The sequence below is a fragment of the Papio anubis genome, chromosome 8 (genome assembly GCF_008728515.1).
Source record: "Papio anubis isolate 15944 chromosome 8, Panubis1.0, whole genome shotgun sequence".
Lineage (NCBI taxonomy): Eukaryota > Metazoa > Chordata > Mammalia > Primates > Cercopithecidae > Papio > Papio anubis.
This window is the reverse complement of record NC_044983.1, coordinates 9712841-9730261: the sequence shown is the minus strand read 5'-3', so window position 1 is coordinate 9730261 and position 17421 is coordinate 9712841. Positions and strand designations below refer to the sequence as shown.

At 45.3% G+C, this 17421-nt stretch overlaps 1 long non-coding RNA gene across 1 annotated transcript; it reads right to left on the bottom strand.

Moving 5' to 3' along the window:
* Positions 1-1322: 1322 nt before the first annotated feature.
* On the bottom strand, positions 1323-17028 carry LOC110743906. The gene is made up of 4 exons (XR_004185731.1): positions 16861-17028; positions 14606-14660; positions 8386-8505; positions 1323-1596 (listed from the first exon to the last, which is right to left on the bottom strand). It is a non-coding gene; the product is annotated as an uncharacterized LOC110743906 (long non-coding RNA).
* Positions 17029-17421: the final 393 nt, after the last annotated feature.

Sequence of the window (17421 nt, the reverse complement as noted above, 5' to 3'; positions counted from 1 at the left end):
GTGTCAGCTGATAGATTTGAATAGACAATTTATATGTCTATTATTTGAAACCTGGAGCATTTCCTGTAGTTAGCTCTCTCCTCTACAATTTTCTGCAAAAATTACAAGAAGAATGGACCCATCTCAAAAGGTAACCAGAAGGTACCTTGAAGCTGTTATTTGCCTGGGGAGAGATGGGGCTGTGGTCAGGCGATGGAAGTAGTGGATAGCTGGATAGATGGGTAGCTGGATGCTCAGGGCTTTCTGCAGCAGCACTGGGAGAAACTCTAGCATCGAGGAGGGAGTGGAGCCCAAGAGGGACAATGGAAAGCCCTCCATCAAAGGTAGATGAGACCTCCATAATAACAGGACATTAGTATAGAGACTGGTTTGGTGAAAGAAGTTGCCACTGCTGAGGTGCCAATTAAAAGAGGCTGTTGTGTCCTGGAGAAAGGAAGAGCAAGGGTATGCTTGTGCCCAGTGTTGGTTTTCTGTGGCACCCCAGCACCGAGAATAGTGGAGCTTAATGCCAGATTTCCCTCCTGCTGAATTCAGCCAGTTTTGAAAATGAACAGGGGAGACAAAGAAGTGCAGACCTGCTTCACAGAGATACATGCTAGCCGTCTTCACCACCGTCACTATGGAGCATTACCTGGCAGTGATTTTTGGCCTTGCACACAGAAGGGGGAGGCATGGTTCCTGCCTGCATAGGGCTCACGTAAGGGGACAGTCACACTGCCATGGATTCTCTGCCAATAGAACAATCATAAGGTCGTTGACAAAAAGTCCATTGTTCATATGCTTTGTGATTTAATTGTTAAAGACCAACACCTAAATTATCAGTTAGCATCACAACAAACTATTGTAATGAGGAGACCCCAAAAATGCAATGACTCAGGTAAGATAGAAGTTGATTCCTTTCTTACCTAACAGTCCTGGGGGGTGCACCTGATCAGCAGGAGGTTTTGTCCATGCAGTGACTCAGGGACCCAGGTTCCTTCCAGCTTGTTTATTCTCTATTCTCTAAATCATTTTTCTTGTCTGTCTAGGTGCCATGCCCAGATAGCCAGCCAGCAGGAAAAAAAAAAGGGAAGAATGTGAGTGGCATGCTTGCAAAGCATTACAGACTTGTCTACAAATAGCACACTTCTCATCCATTGGCCAGAATGTGGTCACGTGACCACCGTTCACTCCATGGGGTCCTGGACATGTGGTGCGTTCCTGGGCCGCACATCAGCCACACTTCTCTCACTGTGGAAGGGCATTGGAGTAGGTTTTGGTGAACCCGCATCACATGGGGCTTCACCTTACATTTTGATCCGGGGTTTTCTTCAGTTTTCTAGTTTTTTTTTTTTTTTTAAATCTAACAGTAAGTTTGTAGAATTCAATAATTTCCAATCCCTTTTTAGTAGTTGCACTAACTTTGTTTCGTCTTCTGAAACCTCTTTTATTTGCTTCTTTAAGCCCCTCCCTCTGCCTCCAGTTTTTAAAAGAAAAAACATACTTTCTTCCTTTAGTTGGAATGAATGAGGATTCTTGGAAGAATTTTCCACCACTTCTTAAGAATGGTTGGTGTTGCCAATTCAGGTTTGAAGACTTGGATAAGAAAAGAGTAACCTATGGAAAGGTCAGGCATTTTAGAGGCTGGAGAGGAGGGAGATTGAGAGGGGACGCGGGGAGGACAGTGAAAATATACAAACTCCTCACAAAAGGGGAGCCCTACAGGAATATGAGTTTTTAAATTCTTCATTGTTTCTTTTTGTCACATTGTAGCTGACTCTTCTTTTGCCCCAAAGACAGGGCACTGGCTGGTTACTTACAAAAAGTGGTTCCCAACATGAATCCAGCAGAAGGGCTGTGGGAAAAACTGCTTTAGTTTAGGTTTAGACCCACCAGGTTCCACTAAACATCCACTAACATCATGACAGATGTTTAACAAGGATAAGATGACCTTGGGAGACTCCTTCCCTACAACCCAATCTCCCCCAGCTTTGGAATTTCAATCAGAAAAAAAAAATAGACTTAAAAAGACAGTCAAACAAAAATGTTTAAATTCTGAGGTGACAGAGGCTTTCTTACTCTTTTCCTTTTTTCTGAGCTCTGACCTTATGGGATAAAAGATATCACAATTGGAAACAGTAAGTCCTGCATCCCAAAAGATTCTCTTTCTTCTCTGGGGGCTCTTAGAAACCTTTGGGCTATCTGAATCTTAACATTTCTCTCTCTCTCTCTCTGAGGCAGGGTCTTGCTCTGCCACCAGGCGAATTCCAAGGGATCCTCCCACCTAAGCCTCCTGAGTAGCTGGGACGACAGGCGCTTACCACCATGCCAGGCTTTCTTTAAAAAAAAAAAAAAGGCCAGGCGCAGTGGCTCAAGCCTGTAATCCCAGCACTTTGGGAGGCCGAGACAGGCGGATCACGAGGTCAGGAGATCGAGACCATCCTGGCTAACATGGTGAAACCCTGTCTCTACTAAAAAATACAAAAAACTAGCCAGGCGAGGTGGCGGGCACCTGTAGTCCCAGCTACTCGGGAGGCTGAGGCAGGAGAATGGCATAAACCTGGGAGGCGGAGCCTGCAGTGAGCTGAGATCCGGCCACTGCACTCTAGCCCGGGCAACAGAGTGAGACTCCGTCTCAAAAAAAAAAAAAAATGTTTCATAGAGACAGAGTCTTATTATGTTGCCCAGACTGGTCTCGAACTCCTGGGTCAAGCAATCCACCTGACTTGGCCTCCCAAATTGCTGGGATTACAGACATGAGGCATTGCACCTGGCCAACTGAATCTTACAATTAACCCCTGTTAATTATACAACTAATTAATTGTATAATGGTACAATTAAGAAATGTAGTTCTTTAGGGATAGACCCACCAGCTTCCACTAAACATCCATTGTACAATTGTACAATTAAGAAATGGTGGAAGATTAATGGGTTAATTGTACCATTAACAAGGGTTAATTATAAGATTCAAAATATAATCAACCAGGGAGATTTTTCAATGGAAATATACAGTTTCATGGGAATTGATTTTCACTCATTTTCCTTTTTAATACGATACAGTTGAATACTGCCATTCACACCTCTCATAACATGCACTGTCTTGAATAGATCCAAATAGCCATTTGCCACTTAGCAAATGTTTTCCCTGATCTTGTGCTTTGCTTTTGTTACATTTAAAGTACACTCCACACTTGCTGTGAAAAGTGTGACTGTGATTCAAACTCAGCCCTCTTGGCTCGTTCACGAGGGAAGCTTTGCCATAAAAGATGAATTGCAAAGTAATAGCTGAGGGGAGCCAAAACAGTCAATGCAATTACCCTTTGGTACATTTTTGGGCTAATGATATTTAAATCAATATGACTGAAAAAGAAAAATAAATGTCAAACCAAATACCAAAGAATGAATAGCCTACTGCAAGATTACTAGACTCATAAGCAGTTCCTTGTTCTCCAAGATTGCTCTGAGAACCATGTCAATACACCAGTCTTGTAGTAATTAAAAAATCTAAAAAGCCAATACTTATTTTGTCAAGGGCACTAATGCAAATTCAACTTGGTCTATGAACAAATTAACACAAAGTTCTGATTGTGAGCAAACTGGGGCAGTTAGCAATTATTCTTAGTATTTCTATAGCGAATTTTCTTCTGAAAAACTCAAAGTGCTAGAGAATCATAAAACTTAGAAGGAATCTGAGAAACTATCAATTCCTTTGTTTTACAAATTTGGAAGCTGTGGCCCACAAACGTGACTTATTCATGGTCACACTGCTAGCCTGTGCCTCTTGAGTAGCCCAGTGATCTTTAATAGTGTATCTTGATGTTCTCGTCTAGGCATCACCCCAATTCTCTCCTCCCCATTCTATTGTAAAGCAGCTCCTCCTCAAAAATGACTGTGAAGTTTGGAGAGGAAAAAAGTCTTACATTTTCTATATTATAGTGTAAGTAAATGTTGACTAGAAATTCCTTGTCTCTTTTTTTTTTTTTTTTTTTTTTTTTTTGAGACCGGGTCTCACTCTGTCACCCGGGCTGGAGTGCGGTGGCTCAATCATGGCTGCCTGCAACCCTCAACATCCTGGGCTCAGGCCATCCCTCTGCTTCAGCCTCCAGAGTAGCTGGGACTACAGGCACATGCCACCATGCCCAGCTAAATTTTTGTATTTTTTTTGTAGAGATGGGGTTTCCTGAGGTTGCTCAGTCTGGTCTTGAACTTCGGAGCTCAAGTGATCCTCCCACCTTGGCCTCCCAAAGTGCTAGAATTACAGGTAGGAGCCACTGCGTCCAGCCTCCTCTTGGCTTATTCATATAACCAAACAGGGCATATGATCAGGCCTTTCAGTGAGGCCAGATTGGAGGGGGGCCTCAGTAGCAGCTTGATAAGGTCCCAAAAGATACTAAATGAAAAAAGGACAATCTAACATTAGTGGCCTCAGAATGCAGGGACACCTATAGCCTACACAAGAATAAAACAAACCAAGGAAAAACACAACTGGAATTCCTTTAAATAAGAAAGCCAGACCCATATCAGAAGGCAGACAATAGAGATGAAAGAAACTGAATTCCAAAGACAGACAAATGGGGAAACACACAAATAAAATGGGGAGGGGGTGACCTCAAAGACAACTAACTAGGCTCACAAGGCTGGGGGCTGCAGCTAGACAGAGGATTGCAAGCAGGTTGGATAAATGGGGTGGGCCAGTTGCTCTATCTTCTAACCGAAGGGCAAGGTAGGGCCTAGTGGAAAAATATTGGTCACAAAGTCAAGTCCCAACTGTAACCATGATTTGCCTCATTCAGTCATTCACTCACTCACTCATCTAATATTTATGAACACCCACTGTGCACCAGGCACTGTACTGGAAGATAAGCCATGGAATGAGATAGATGTAGCTCCTGACTGGGCGTGGGGGCTCAGGCCTGTAATCCCAGCACTTTGGGAAGCTGAGGTGGGCGGATCACTAAGGTCAGGAGTTCTCGACCAGCCTGGCCAACATGGTGAAATCCTGTCTCCACTAAAAATACAAAAATTAGCCAGGCATGGTGACGCATGCCTGTAATCCTAGTTACTGAGGAGGCTGAGGCAGGAGAATCACTTGAACCTGGGAGGCGGGGGTTGCAGTCAGCTGAGATCGTGCCATTGCACTCTGCACTCCAGCCTGGGTGACAGTGACATTCTGTCTGAAAAAGAAAAAGAAAAAGAAAGAAAGATGTAGCTCCTGTCTTCACAGGCCTCACAGTCTATCAGGGAGACACACAAGTCATCATACACATCTTTCTTTATCTTTGCAGCCAAAGTTAAGAAGGGGAAGCATAGCTGGGCACGGTGGCTCACGCCTGTAATCCCAGCACTTTGGGAGGCTGAGGTGGGCAGGTCATCTGAGGTCCGGAGTTCATGACTAGCCTGACCAACATGGACAAACCCCATCTCTACTAAAAATACAAAAATAGCCAGGCGTGGTGGCGCATGCCTGTAATCCCAGGTACTCCGGAGGCTGAGGCAGGAGAATGGCTTGAACCTGGGAGGCGGAGGTTGCTGTGAGCCAAGATCGCACCATTGCACTCCAGCCTGGGCAACAAGAGCGAAACTTCATTTCAAAAAAAAAAAAAAAAAGAAGGGAAAGCATACAATGAGAATTCAAAAAAGAATTCTAACTAGCATCTAACTTAGGTTGGAGACAAAGGAGGAACTGTGATATTGGTTTTTAAAATAGAAACAAATGTCAAACGGAAGGTGATTAACCTGCATTTAACATCCATAGATATATAAACTGTTATTAACTAGCAGCAGACAAAAATGTGCCCCCGAACTGGTCATCTCTCTAGAAATCCAGTGATGGAGGCGAGAGAAAGGGATTCCACTGGGGAAGCCAGGAACACAGCAGAACCAGAGAGCCCATGCTGCTGGACAATGAGCAAAGACAAGGTTCTGTCTCGCTTTCACTTACTCTGGAGCTGAGACCACGTCCTAGAAGAAAATAGGTCGCTCAACACTAGAAAGGCTGCAGTGCAGCATGAAGCAGTGTCTGTCTGACCTCAGCACCCTGTTCTGATTCCTGACCTGCGTTTGGTTCCTATGTTACTGAGGGCCACTGTGCACCCTACTTACTTTTTTTTTTTTTTTTTTTGAGACGGAGTCTCGCTCTGTCACCCAGGCTGGAGTGCAGTGGCGCGATCTCGGCTCACTGCAAGCTCCACCTCCCGGGTTCACGCCATTCTCCCGCCTCAGCCTCCCGAGTAGCTGGGACTACAGGCGCCCGCCGCCTCGCCCGGCTAGTTTTTTGTATTTTTAGTAGAGACGGGGTTTCACCATGTTAGCCAGGATGGTCTCGATCTCCTGACCTCCTGATCCACCCGCCTCGGCCTCCCAAAGTGCTGGGATTACAGGCTTGAGCCACCGCGCCCGGCCACCCTACTTTCTTAATCCTCAGCTCCAGGGACCCGGTCTCTCTGTACCTCTCCCAGCCTTCCAGGTATTTCTCCCCTATGTGCTGGGATCTTTGCTGGTGAATATCTGGACTGAACAAAGTCTGGGGTCTTACTCATAACACACACACAGACTGATGCTTTCGTTTTTGATTTACCTTAGGACTTGTGCGCCCATGGTCAAATCTTACAGCTCAGCAGAATTCCCAAAGATGCTTGCACTTTGTTGGGTGGAGGCAAGAACAGCGGGCTCTACACTAAACTGGATTCCTTAGAATCTATGACTCAGGGCTGGGCGCGGTGGCTCACGCCTGTAATCCCAGCGCTTTGGGGGGCCGAGGCAGGCAGATCACGTGAGGTCAGGAGTTTGAGACCAGCCTGGCCAACATGGTGAAACCCCATCTCTACTAAAAAAATTAAAAAAAAAAAAAAATAGTTGGGCGTGGTGGCATGCACCTGTAATCCCAACTACTCAGGAGGCTGAGGCAAGAGAATCGCTTGAACCTGGGAGACAGAGGTTGCAGTGAGCTGAGATCGTGCCACTGCACTCCAGGATGGGTGACAGAGTGAGAATCTGTCTCAATAAATAAATAAATAAATAAATAAATAAATAAATAAATAAAAGAATCTATGACTCTGTGTGCCTTGGGCCACTATCACCAAGCCCTGACCATAGAGTAAGGTCTTGATGAGGTCTCAGCTACTAGCTAATGTTGCAACATCAGAATCTGATGTATGTGGAGCCAACTCTATGGTGCCAAAACCTCCCAAAATATTCCCTGACTCTGAGATACCCACGCATGAAAGGGAAGGCTGGAGGCAGGTATCGAAAAACAACTGAGGAATTTCATTTGACAATAAACACTGCAAAAAGTATCTATGTCGCATGGTTGCCCAATGCCTTGAGCCACCCTAAGAGAAATAGAGAATGGAGAGGTTATAACCCCACACTGTCTGATGTGATAGTGATCCCTGTACTATCAGATCAGATCTGGAGTACTGCATTCTGAGCACAGCATTTTAAAAAGGATTTAGACAAACTAAAAAGAGTAACCAGATGAGTGATAGGGCTGGAGATCACATGAGAGCTGATGCTGAAGGAAATAGGAAGATTGACAGCTGCTTCCCAGTGTGAAAAGGGCTACGGCTGGGCCATTAGACTTGCTCTAAATTGTCACAAGGGCCAACAATAAGAAAAAGGGAGATATATTTTTCTAAATTAGTATAAGTGGGCTTTTTCTAATAGTCTAATTCTAGTGGACTTGTGCAGAGACAACAGGCCACGGCAGGTGTTTGAGATGGGGGAGATGGTATTGAAATCAAGCCAGAGTTAGCAGCTATGAGTACAACTGGGGCTTGGGTGGTGATTCTGAAAAAGAAATAGACTAGTTCTCATTTTCCTCAAGCTAGATATTGACAAGGTTCCTGGGCCCCTTCCCACAAGTCCACCAAAAGAGGCATATACTCTTAGCTCCTACTCAGTTGAAGCCTTGGCTCAAAGGAGAAGTAACTGGTCATTTAGGGGGACCCTCTGACCCACCACTGGCAGAGTTAAGACTTACTTTGGCTTTGCAGATAACTGTGAATGTGCAAATTTTGTCCTGATGATACTGATAGCAATGATGCTACTATTTATGAAGGGTCTACTGTGCACCAGGTACCTTGCTAAATATAGTACGTAAATAGCTCATGAAATCCTTATACCTGTCCTATGGAATAGCTACTATAGTCTTCATTTTCCACTGGAAGCAGCAGGAATTTAGAGAACTTAAGTTTCCTGCAAGGCCACTGAGCTGCTGTATGGGGGTAGCCTGGTGGCTCTCAGCACATCTCCACTGCAGAGCCCATCCACCTCTCCTCGCTGAAGTGCTTCCCAGCCCAGCTCCACCCTATTCTTGGGCTCCCAACCCCCAAGAAGGCATTGTGGCATGGTAGAAAGAACCTGAGAATTAGAATCGGACAGGCCTGGGTTCAAATTCCAACTCACCATTTACAGCTGTGTAATCTTGGGCAAAATCACATGGTCTCTGTAGCCCTCCATTTCTTCATCTATAAAATACCTACTTCTTTTCTATGGCAGACTCACATATTTTTTCCACGGGGCAAGCTGTGAAGTAACCAAGTAAGCAAAAAACAAAGTTAGGTAAGCGTGTCCTTAATAAACCCATTTGAGGCCGGGCGCGGTGGCTCCCACCTGTAATCCCAGCACTTTGGGAGGCCGAGGTGGGCAGATCACGAGGTCAGGAGATTGAGACCATCCTGGCTAACACGCTGAAACCCTGTCTCTACTAAAAAATACAAAAAATTAGCTGGGCGTGGTGGCAGGCACCTGTAGTCCCAGCTACTGGGGAGGCTGAGGCAGGAGAATGGTGTGAACCCGGGAGGCAGAGCTTGCAGTGAGCCAAGATCGCGCCACTGCACTCCAGCCTGGGCAACAGAGTAAGAATCCGTCTCAATAAATAAATAAATAAATAAATAAATAAATAAATAAATAAATAAATTTGAGGGGTGCACTTGGAGTCCCCATATATGTCAGGCAACTTTCTCCACTGGGGTGGCAGATGTGATCGAGGCAGGCAAGGTCCCTGCTCTTACAGGCCCTGGCATCTGATGCAGTGTGCCAGTCAGCACACATCAGTGAGTAGTGAGTGTTAAGCACTATTTAAAGACCTATGTGGAAATAGGAAACGACAAGGAAAGTCTTCTCCCAGGAGGTGACATTTCAGCTGAGATCTGGGTGACAAGAAGGAGCCTCGGGCAAAGATGGAAGGAAAGAGCATCCAGGCAGAGGGAAGAGCTAGGATAAGCTCCTACGGAGAGTATAAGCCAGGGCAAAGCAGTCCCAGGGAGACTGGCCCAGGATGCAGCCAAGCAGGCAGGGAATTATAGATGCTTTGGGGCTTGTTTTCCAAGTGTGTTGGGAGAGTTCTGAGCAAGGGCACTTCATGATCTGAATTCCCTTTTGAAGCTCTCTTATTCTGTTTTCATGTTCTGTGGGGCAGCATGGATTGCAGGCTGCTAGCAGGGGAAACAGGGAGGCCAGCTAGGAAGTTTTGCAGCAGTGCAGGCAGGAGATGCTGGAAGCTTGGATTTGAGGTTGGGAAGTTGCAGCAGATTCAGTTCATGCTTTATAGGGGGAGTTGACAGGGACAGCTGGTGGGTTGGACACAGGCTGTGGAGGAAAGAAGAATCAATAATAACTCAAGGATAACCATGATTTGCAACTAGTTCAACATAGCTAGTTTTGTTTTATTTTGTTTTCTCCAGTGCTGGTAATGTTTCTTTAGTTGAACAACAAATGAAATAGTGGTCTCCCATTTGAGGGCTGTGTTGCATAGGGAAAAATGTGTATCTCTAAACACTGGACTCATTCTCAGCCTGGAAAGATACTCATATGATGAGAGGAACATAGAACATAAGGCCAGTGAGTTCGTGCTTCCCTTGTTTCACTCACTGGGGGGCATACACTCATTTGGTGGGATAGTAGGGATAGTAGATAAATTTAAGACTATTCTCATCTTTTTCTTCCATATTGAATTCAGATCAGTGACTTCATGATAATAGGACCATACATTATTTAGATTATGTTTGCATTAGAATTTCTAGTTTGCGTTTTGTTAACTATCCGAAAAGATGTGCTGTCTGTTCATCTCATATGTGCAGTGGGGATAACACCTTCATCCTAGTGTTTTTCTTAGGAGATGACATAAGGGTTCACACAGTGCTGGCCTCTTGGGAAAATCCAGCAAAATGTGGGTTCCTGCCCCCTCACCAAAGAACCTGCGAGTAGTTTCTAATCCTTTGTTCATTCAGTGACTATTTATTGAGCAGTTATTATGTGCCAGATGCTATTCTGTGTTCTATACAGGTATCAGTGAATCACACAGAGTTCCTGCTCTGTGGGGTTGACCCCTTCCTCCACCTTCACAGCCAGCATGACATCTTCATCTCTTTCTCTCTCTCTCTCTCTCTCTCTCCCCCCAACCCTTGTTCCTGTAGTCACTCTGATCTCCTATCCACCTCTTCCTTTCATTTAAAAATTTTTTGAATTCTTAAATTTTTAATTTTTTTTTGAGATGGAGTCTCCCTCTGTCAACCAGGCAGGAGTGCAGTGGTGCAATCTCAGCTCACTGCAACCTGCACCTCTGGGGTTCAAGTGATTCTCCTGCCTCAGCCTCCCAAGTAGCTGGGATTACAGGCATGCACCATGATGCCCAGTTAATTTTTATATTTTTAGTAGAGATGGGGTTTCACCATGTTGGCCAGGCTGGTCACTAACTCCTGACCTCAAGTGATCCATCCACCTTGGCCTCCCAAAGTGCTGGGATTACGGGTATGAGCCACCACGCCCAGCCTAAATTTTTAATTTTTTGAGACAGGGTCTTGCTCTGTTGCCCGGGTTGGGGTGCAGTGGTGCAGTCTCGGTTCACTGCAACCTTTGCCTCCAGTGTTCAAGAGATTCTCATGCTTCAGCCTCTGGCGTAGCTGGGATTACAGGCATGCACCACCATGCCTGGCTATCATTTAAAATTTTTTTAAAACAGTTTATTGAAACAATAGATATACATGTTTTCAGGAGGCATTTGAGAATTTGCTACATTCATGTAATCAAAGGGTAATTGGGATATCCATCCCATGAAATAAGTGGCTTTTCTTTTTGCTAGGAAAGCAAATTATTCTCTCCTAGCCACTTTGAAATGAACAGTTGATTAATGTTAACCATAGTCGCCCTATTGATCTATGAGCCACCAGGTCTTATTTCTTCTAAGTGTATATTTATAGCCGTTAATCAACTTCTCTCTCTCCCTTTCTTCCTGCTACCCTTCTCAGCCCCTGGTAACCACCAACTTACTATCGTCAAGAGATCCACCTTTTCAGCTCCCACATATAATTGAGAACGTGGGTTATTTGTCTTTCTGTGCCGGGCTTATTTCACTTAACATAATGACCTCCAGTTCCACCCATGTTGCTGTGAATGATAGACTTTCATTCTTTTCTATCTGCCCACCTCCTTCTTACAACCTCCTTCGTTGTAATACTGGGCCCACCTGGGTAATCTGGATTCACCATCTCATTTCAAGATCCTTAATTTAATCACCTTTGCCAAATCCCTTTTGCCATTTGAGGTAGCATGTTCACAGGTACAATGGATTAAGCTGTGGGCGTCTTTGGTGGGGCTGGGGTTGGGGGTGTTATTCTGTCTACCCCCAAGTGTTATCCATTCAAGGAAGATTTGTTAAGAGAAGACCTAGTCAGGATTCACATATGCATCTGTCCATGCTAAACCAGTATCTAAAACCAATGTGCTAGAGTTTCCTATAAGTGATCAAAGTGACAAACACAGTGTTTAGCACTCCGGGACCCATGCATGCATTACTAGTCCACGTTCCAGACCGTAGGTCCTGGTTTGAGGTTGGAAACCTTAGTCTCTCGATCCAAGTTGCATTTTCATGTCAAGCTTATCAGAAGGTCTAGGTGTAACTTGCAATCTCCGTAGACCCTGAGGTCCCCACGGGGACACACGAGGTTCAACCCAGGACCTGGCAGGCTGAAGGTGTTCTTGGGTGGCCAGCAGGGCTCTCTGCAGAGTTTTACGCAGGAAACCAGAAGTTAAATTTATGTCTTTGATCCTTTAGATCCTTAGAGCCTTGAAGACGACCTTGTGTAGACAAAGCTAAAAGCAGAATTGTGACCGAATCACAACCAGGAGCTGTGTGTGGCAGCTGAAATGCTGAATAGTCTTTTTGTTGTTGTTGTTGTTTTTAATTTTGAGATGGAGTCTCACTCTGTTGCCTAGGCTGGAGTGCAGTGGTGCAATCTCAGCTCAAGTAGCTGGGACTACATACAGGCTGCCGCCACCATGCCGGACTTTTATTTATTTATTTTTTTGTATTTTTAGTAGAGATGGGGTTTCACCATGTTAGCCAGGATGGTCTCGATCCCCTAACCTCGTGATCCGCCCGCCTCAGCCTCCCAAAGTGCTGGGATTACAGGCGTGAGCCACGGCACCCGGCTGAAATGCTGAATAGTCTTAAATGTTGAATGTCTGAAGATGTTGAACCAAGATCGAGTTGCTTTTCAGCTCCTGGAAAGCCTGGATTTTCTCTGCATCTAGGCCAGCCTGTCAGCTCCACATTCCCAGGCCAAGGATTTGGAAAAATGGGGCCACATGCCACACTGGCATATTTTATGTGTGTGTATGTGAGTCAGCCTTATTTTAGGAATGAAAAAAGTACCCCTCTGTACACTCTAGATAAGGATGACCCATAGTTTGTTACTCGGGGCAAAGTCTCCCCTCTTTTTCTTATATAATCAAATCAAATAGTTTAATCTTGAAACTAGGCAAGAGGCAATTAGTTGAAAACTTCTTTGGCCAGCTCTCAACTTTGGGATGAACTTACAAAAAACAAACAACAACAAGAAGAAAAAAACAAAAAACAATATTCTAGTCTTTTCTTTTATACAGAAGTCTCAAGTTGCCTACCTGAATTGCAGCTTTTCTAAGATTATAGCGTATTGATTCTTTGAAAAGATCTACTTCTTGTCCCTTATCCCAATGTAATCATTCACAGATTTTTCAACATTTATTAACCGACTCCTGTATGTTTACAATTGAGGTTGCAGAGCACAGTTCCTGGCTTTACTGGGTTTATGAATTAGAAAAGGACACCAAAGCCATTTTGAGTTACAGAAGCATGGGCAATTGAAGTTGTACTCTTTGATGTTTCTGCCACAAAGGGACAACCTTGTGAGAGAAGGCACTATCTGGGAGAGAAGACACTCCAACATTTGTTGGCTGAAAGAATAAGAGCATTGTCTGGACCTCAGAAGGGAAGACACAAGCCCAGCTAGCTCTCCCAGGGATGAGTTTGCAGTACTGTGCTAGGAAGGGAAGAAGAGCTCCTGGATATAGAGTCCTGGATTCCGGATCTGCCCCTGTGTGGTGTGTGAGAGGGCACAGTCGCACAGCACCCTCGGGACCTCAGCTTCCCGCCTAAAGCTGAGGCTTAGAAAGAAAACCCAATTCATCCACTCTCAAGCCCCTCCTGCATTTTGATTCCCATTCCTCTACGGGTCGAGAGACTCAGATAATGAGCAAGGACTTTGAGCTCTTTAGTGGTGCTCATTGGTGGTGCCACAAGACTAACTCAGAACTCACTTTCGTAAGCGCACCACCAGCCACCACTGGTGGAAATGCGTCATTCTAATCTAGAAAATGCTATGATTGATCGAGTGCTACTACCTATGCCTTACGCAGAGAACAATCTATAAAGAATTAGAAGACAACGCTTGTGACTTTTAAAACTACAAAAAAGAGGGCCCGGACTTGGTGGCTCACATCTGTGATCCCAGCACTTTGGGAGGCCGAGGCAGGAAAATGGCTTGAGCCAAGGAGTTCAAGACCAGCATGAGCAACATGGCAAAATCCCGTATCTAAAAAATACCAAAAAAGTTAGCTAGGCATTGTGGCCTACACCTGTAGCCCCAGCTACTCCAGAGGCTGAGATGGGAGCCTGGGGAGGTTGAGGCTGCAGTGAGCCAAGATCGTACCACTGCACTCCAGCCTGGGTGACAGAGTGAGACCCTGTCTCAAAAAATATATATGTAAAATTAAAAACTATAAGAAATATAACATTTCCTTGATTCATGAAGCATTACAGGGCCTAATAGTTGCTCTAGTCTGCTTATGAATGAAGCCTCAGCAGCAATTTCTTCTACTTAGTTTTTTCCCCTGCTAGTTATAGAACTTAGACCTGGAAGGAGTCTCCATTATTATCTAAGCCTAGGGGAGGAGAAAAACTAAAGCAGGGTTTCCAAGTGGACACTGCTAGCTAATGGAGAGCCAGGAAGAAAACCCGATTCATCTATTCTCTAGCCCCTCCTGCATTTTGATCCCACTCACAATATTCATCTAACAAATATATGTTAGGCTTGGCTGTGGCCTGGCACTGTTCTGAATGCTGAAGATAGAGCCCTGGACAGTCAGCCCAGCCCCTTCTTTCTCCCATCTTTGTAGGGAAGATAGAAAATAAATGCACAAAACCACTCCAGGTGGCCACAGGTGCTATTAAGAAAGCAAATCATAGCAATGTGATGGAAAATGAGGAGGTGAGATTGGTTCTTTAGGCTGAAGGACAGAGAAGGCCTGTCTGAGTAGAGGCTCAGCTGTGGTCATTGGTGGCATCACAGGCTAACTCAGAACTCACCTGAGGAATCATATCCAACACTGATGGGGACCCACTGGGTCATCTCTCACCCACACTGGAGGAAGAAGAGGGCGACGAGTCATTACACGGCATGCAGAAAATATAAAAACAGGCTGGGGCCGGGCGCAGTGGCTTACACCTGTAATCCTAGCACTTCGGGAGGCCGAGGCAAGTGGATCATTTGAGGTCACGACTTTGAGACCAGACTGGCCAACACTATGAAACCCCATCTCTATTAAAAATATACAAAAATTAGCTGGGCATGGTGGTGCACGCCCATAATCCCAGCTACTTGGGATTGGGTGAACCTGGGAGGCAGAGGCTGCAGTGAGCCAAGATTGTGCCACTGCACTACCTCCTGGGTGACAGAGTAAGACCCTGTTGGTGAAGAAAGGAAAGAGAGTGAGAGGAGAGGAGAGAACAAGAGAGAGAGAGAGAGGAAGAAAGGAAGGAGGGAGGGAGGGAGGAAGGAAGAAAAGGAAGGAAGGGAGGGAGGGAGGGAAGGAAGGAAGGAAGGGAGGGAGGGAGGGAGGGAGGGAAGGAAGGAAGGAAGGAAGGAAGGAAGGAAGGAAGGGAGGGAGGGAGGGAGGGAGGGAAAGGAAGGAAGGAAGGGAGGGAGGGAAAGGAAGGAAGGAAGGAAGGAAGGAAGGAAGGAAGGAAAGAAACCAGCAGCATGATGTCTGATTCTGCCTCCTAAAAGCATTGCTAAGTAATTCACCACACCTGAGACATACACAGATGGTAAGATCTCCTGAAACATCACTGTGACATATCTGGAAGCTTTTTAGACTAATGGCATTTGGAAAATCCTGCATTCTGGCTGGGCACAGTGGTTCATGCCTGTAATCCCAGCACTTTGGGAGGCCAAGGCGGGTGGATCATAAGGTCAGGAGATTGAGACCATCCTAGCTAACATGGAGAAACCCCGTCTCTACTAAAAAATACAAAAAAATTAGCCGGTGGTGGGTGCCTGTAGTCCCAGCTACTCGGGAGGCTGGGGCAGGAGATGTCATGAACCCAGGAGGTGGAGCTTGCAGTGAGCCGAGATTGCGCCACTGTACTCCAGCCTGGGTGACAGAGCAAGATTCCGTCCCCCCCCCCCAAAAAAAAAGAAAGAAAAAAAAAAAATCCTGCATTCTAAGAATCCAATGCCTGACCTTTGCCACTATCTCCTTCAGTTTATGCCATTTCTGTCCTGAGGAAACAAACTTTAAAACATTGTTTTAAAGTGTAATAGGATGAATTATCAATCCATTAAAGAAAACACACCCTCTCTAATTAACAACTGTTCACAGGAAAATTGCTCACTGCTGCAGGGCTAGATAAGTGTCAGCCCAAAGTTAGAGAAATTGCACAAGCAACACGTTCCAATTCAATTATTTTGTCCTCACTCAGCCAAGTCATTGATGTCTGATCATTGTGCCTGGTGAGTGTTGATAGAATGGGACCAATTTCTCCCTGGTCTGGACCAAGATCACGAGCAGCTTCTGGATTGTGACTTAAGGGACAAAAGAGTTAACAAGGTAGGTTCATGAGCAAACGTGTTCCCAGGCCAATCCCCCTGAGCAAAGGGAGACAGGGCAGCCATCCGCATCAGATCAGAGATGTGACTGTCCTGGTCACCTACCAGCCTTCTGGCCGGGCGTTTGTACCCCCTAGCAGCCTCTTTGACTTAGTAAAACTCTCCACTTCTAAATCCAGAACCCACAGAAGCAACTTTGTGTTTGGCAAAACGAAACCAGGTGGGATTTCTCCCCTTCCTGTTAGCAGATGTAATTATGACAGGGACAATGGTCATTGCTTAGAAAGCCTATCTTTAGATGATTGACTGAGTGCTTCATTTCATGCTGTTTGCTGTTTCATGTCCTTGATAGCTAAATGGTGACTGAACGAAAGATTTTTAAGTGCTGTTACTTCATGTTCAAGGAGCATGGGGAAATGTATCCTTCAGATGCTCATCTCCATGGGGAAGTGGGGAGAATTTCTGAACAGCCGTCTGAATGACTAGGGAGTCTAATCACAGTCCAGGGACGTCGCATTTCAGCACTAACCGAACAAAGAGCTAGATTATGCAGCTCATTAGCATCACCCATCGAAATAGATCCCAGCCGTCCAAATCTGCTTTCGTTCAAAATTGCTGTTTGTGTAACTTAAATAATACCATAGGACTTACTGATATAAACATCCTATTTGGTAGAAAAGCATTTATAGAAACAAAAGCCCAATGCTGAGACTGAGAAACATCAAAGAAACACCTTGCCGTATTTGGATGCTCTCATGGGCCCTTGCTGGACAGCTGACAACTGCTGGGCTCTGTCTCGCTTTGATGACGATTCAGCAGGCAGAACTCTGGACACCCAGGAGTGAGCAGCAGATGGCTTTCTCCCCGAGAATAGATAATACAATATATTGGTCAATAGGATTTAAAAACAACACACACACACACACACACACACACACACACACACACACACGGGTGTTTTCAAGTTGAAAGGGATCTTTGATGACCATCTAGTTCTACCCAAGACCCGCCTTGGGCCACACGGTTAGAGGCAGACCCAGAACATGAAACCAGGTTTTCCGGACTGCTGAATCAGAGCTCTTTCTACTTCATTGAGCAGTCACTTAGGGAACAGATTTTAATCACTTGAGGTTTTTTTTTTTTTTAAACAGAAGTATTCAACTTGCTTCACACTTGAGATAGGCATCTCTCAAGTACAAGCTGGAAAAGCCATCACCTTTCAGAGCTCCACCCACCCCAGGCTCCAGGATGGAGTTACTGTTGATCCAGGATGGGGGGTGGGTGAGGGGGCAGG